This window comes from Dermacentor variabilis, chromosome 1 (genome assembly GCF_050947875.1).
Source record: "Dermacentor variabilis isolate Ectoservices chromosome 1, ASM5094787v1, whole genome shotgun sequence".
In the NCBI taxonomy this organism is placed as follows: domain Eukaryota; kingdom Metazoa; phylum Arthropoda; class Arachnida; order Ixodida; family Ixodidae; genus Dermacentor; species Dermacentor variabilis.
In genome coordinates, this window is record NC_134568.1 from 26163050 (window position 1) to 26167524 (window position 4475).

The following is a 4475-nucleotide window of genomic DNA, read 5'->3' on the forward strand; positions in this document are numbered from 1 at the left end:
AACTGGGATGTTTGCCTATTTTTCTACATGATTAAAAAAAAAAAACCCCGAGGACACCTAAGCACTCCTTACCAGTTGCGAATTCGAAACCATTGATGTCCAATTGGGCGCCGCTGAGTGGTCCTTCTAATTTCGCACCTCGAGTAATGTTTCCGTTAATGCACGGTCCGCTCACCGTGTGTTGGAAAAAGTTGACGACGACGGTGGATTTCGCTGCCTACCCCTTCGCTCGTTTTGCTGCGTTCTTCCGCTCCTTCGTCTGCGCTGTACTGGCGTGGATGGCCACCTTTCGCTACTGCCGAGGCCGCCGACGATGTGTATGCTTCAGACTCCACAGCGGTGCGCGCTGCTCGAGCCAGCAAGCGCGAGCGGGTGTGTCGAACGCGCTTGTGACGTGGCGTCGCCGCCAATTGATTGATTGATTGATTGAGTAACTTTTATTTTACAGTCCTGCAGAACGCGTATTAACACGTGTCGCAGCCAATGGTAAGTTTTTTTTTTTATTCAAGTACCCTAAAGTTGGGTGGCGTTCCTTCGCTGCCCTTTCGCTGTTTACAAACATAGGCATTGGATGGCTTCCGGTTTTGCTCACTGACGTAGTCCGCTAAAAGTAGCCAGCAAGAAGAGCGTTCGCGGCTATATTGAGCAGCAGGAGTGCGTTAAAATCTAAGCCTGCAGATTTTCAACTCTTTTCCTCTGTGCAGAACGACAATTTACAAGTCAAGGTTGCCGTAAGTTATACCAGAAATGTTGTGTATTGCTTGTAAGGCGTAATGCGTAGGTCTTTTATCTAAACACTTAAATATAGACTTTTCGCGCAGTGAAGGAACTTAAAAACACGCTTTGTGTTCCTGCGCAGCGGACTGGTGAGGCCCGCAACCGGAAGTTTGTTTGGGCCGCTCTCTCGCAACTGTTATCGCGCGAGTGAAACCGTTGCCGTCGTCTTTTTCGGGAAAGGGGCGTTTGGCGTTTTCGCATTAAAATTGCCCACCGCGTCAGCTACGTGACGATGCAGCCAGTAATGCTCTATTCAGTAATACCTAAGCGATGGTTAGTAAAATATGTGGCTCAGTATAATAACAGTGGCGAGAAAAGGTTATGATTAACATTAATATATGCAGGATGCAAGATGTAAAAAAAATGTGAAAATGCCATATTGCTGGACAGAACCAGGGCGACGTTGTTCGCCGTCGCTTGAGGATCCTCAGAGTACTTTTTTGCATTCCGCTTAATTACACAATTAGTCTTATTTATCAACTTCTCAACTGCCTGAATTCGTTGCTTGCAATGTTCCGTTCAAAAAAATTCACCGACGATTACGATAGTCTCTAATGCGATATATTGGCTAGCGCGGACAATCTGTCTCGTGCCGCAAGTTGCAAACGAAGCGAAGTGTGATGCTACTGCCTCAATAAATGGGAGACCGCGAGAGGCAGCGCGTGGGTGACGCGTGGGTGCGATTCATAGCAGCCGTCGCAGACAGACCCCCGCTTATGCAGCGCTCTGTTTCCATACATATCGATATTGGACTGCAGTGCTGGACATAATCCCGTATAGTTGTCTACCAGATCGAATGTCTGGTTTACAATGGACTGCATCTTTGACTTGGGGTGCGATCGGAGATCGTTGTTCGGCGCGTTCGTTCTGTTACCGGCGCGCGCAATTGACCTACTCCGCGCTGACGTCGGCAGCCGCGAGGCGTGGCCACGGTTTTGGTGACGTCAAAATGACGACATTCTCCTGTCAATCATCTTACAACCGAGCACGTCGTCTGCTAGGCGCCGAACGCGACGGGAGTTGGGAAGTTTGGAGAGATCATATGCTCGTTACGAGACCGGCTTCGCATGACGCATCCGGTGGATTGGATTAGATCCTAACGGTGGCTTCGGCCGCGGAATGGCACGTTTGGATCCAATCCATAGTTTAATTCGAGAAAATGGTGCTTGCGATAGGAACTTCGTCGATCTTCGTCGCCCGGAGAAAAAGTCACAGCGCGGAGGGTCGAGTCGTAACGAAACTTGCGAGCGTCCTCGGAGATGCCGGGTGTTAAGGCGCGCGAGGCGACGGCAGTCCGCGAGGCGAGACAGAAACTGTTCCGAGATAGGAGCTGCTGGTAGTACAGGAGTCGAAAGGAACGACACATCAAGAACGAAACTTGGTGAACGGCCATAAACGAGGAAAAAAGGTGAAAAGCCGGTGGTACGTTGCGTAGCCGAGTTATATGCGAATGTCACGAACGGCAGGATTGCATCCCAGTTCGTGTGGTCGGTGCGGATGTACATCGTTATAATGTGAGTGTGTGTGTGTGTGGGGGGGGGGGGGGGTGTACGATGAAAACGCTCCATCAAGCTGTTGGTCTGCGGATGGTAACTGGAAGTCGTCTTGTGAATTGTGTTAGATGCGCGCAGAACTTCGGTGAGGATATGAAAGAGGAAGACTGTGCCGCGGTCGCTGAGCAGAACGCGCGGAGCGCCATGGCGTAAGAAAATGTTGTGTAAAAAGAAATCGGCGACTTCAGCAGCAGTCCCTGATGGTAGAGATGCTGTCTCCGCCTAGCGTGTTAGATGGTCTACGGCCGTTACAATCCAACGATCACCATATGAGGTCGTGGGAAGAGGACCGTGCAAGTCTATTCCAACTACATCGAAAGGCGAAGCGGGACAAGGCAGAGGTTGTAATTAGAGCCAGAAGGAGCTGTTGTCGATCGTTTGCGGCTTTGACAACGAAAGCAGGATGCAACTCACTTCGCAACAGCTACCGTACTACCAGCACCTCCACCACTTGTAAGGAACCGCCTTATTCCAGCCAAACTCGTGCTACTACCACGAGGATCAAGGTGTGCTGCTGGTGATGATATATACAGATGAAGAAGGTGTACAATGGATGATGACATGTGGAGATGATGAAGTTGAACGACCACGGGCAGAGCTATTCTCAAAATGGTAGGCCTGCAAACAGCTAGGGGACTACGAGGCACGACAAACATCCCGCTGGACTGCCGAAAAAATCTAATCATTGACCCCCTCCCTCGTAACATGCATCCCATATTCAACACGGAGAGGAGGGAAAAGAGAGCAGAAGCACTAATCAAACGCTTTGATTCGATGGACAGCAAGTCGGTTGCGTAAGTGGACGCGGCAAGTGGCAAGTCGGGTGCGGCTGTCGCCTCGGTGGTCGACGGCCGAGGTGCCCTCGTATCGGCCGCCACCATTAGAAGGCGCAACTCGGAAACGGCTGAAGAAGTTGCGATAGCGCTCGCTTGCGTAGGAACGGAAGCAAATTTCATAATTAGCGATAGCAAAATGGCCATCTGGAATTTAAAAAGGGTAGGATCTCGCCGGAAGCTGGCAAGGGTTCTGGCCAGTAGACGGCTGAACAGAAAAATTAGCCTAATTTGGACCGCCGCACACACGTCCGTTCCTGGCAACGAGGCGGCCCACGGGTTAGCCCGAGCTCTCTACTTCCGGGTGGCTGTGGAACCGCCCGACTGCCGGAACATGGACGAGCGTCTGCAAAATTATACGGAGATTGTCGAAAATTATCAGCTACGCAGGAGACTGGTGCCACCACCGGATAAAAGTCAGAACAATAGAGACGCAGTCGCATGGCGGAGCCTGCAATCTGGGAACTTCGTAAACCCGGTCTGGGCATACCATGTTATGCGTGATAGAGAAAACGATAAGTGCAAACACTGTGGGGCTAGCTCCCCAGGGCCTAATGCGCTAGCTCCCCAGGGCCTAAAGCAAACACAACTTGTAGAGAAGCCTGGGAAGCCCTGCTGCGGAGCGAGGACCCTACTCCACAGCAACACGCCATCCGCCTGGCGGAAGAAGCCGCGAAGAGTCAAGACCTCTTTGCTTGCTTCTAATCCCGGATGTCCCGGCCCCCGTCTCCAAGGCCTGTGTGCCGGGGACGGGGAGTAGGGGCCTCCTAATCCGGCGGTACAATGAAGTTGCTATCATCATCATCATGAAGTTGCAATTCAGGCATGTGTTGCACTCACAATAGTTATAAATTGTAGTAGTCACACGTATTACTATTTGAAAACGTGTTTAGGCTTGAGAAGAAAAAGATATATTTTTTAGATAAAACTTTCATTCATTGGAAAACGAGAAACATTTCGTTTTGTAGTAGAGTGCCTGGAAGCAGACGACAAACGAAGGAAATAAACTTCCGGGGAGACCGCGAGGGATAGTTCACCGCTTGTATCACGCTTGTTCGAGAGGCAGTTCACCGGGAAGTTCACCGCTTTCCGATTGGCCGCTTTCTCCGCCCCGTTCCCGCAAATTTTGCATACTGCCACTTCGTGACGTTGCAGCAACCGAACAAAACGTGTATCGAACAAAGATCTCTGATTGCGCCCTTGGTAACGTTTGTTGACCACGATATGAGCTATTCGAACGTTGCTGTTGCTGTGTTTATTGAAGATAAGAAGGCTTTTGAGTCGTTCAATCATCGTCATGTCCTGCGTGTAC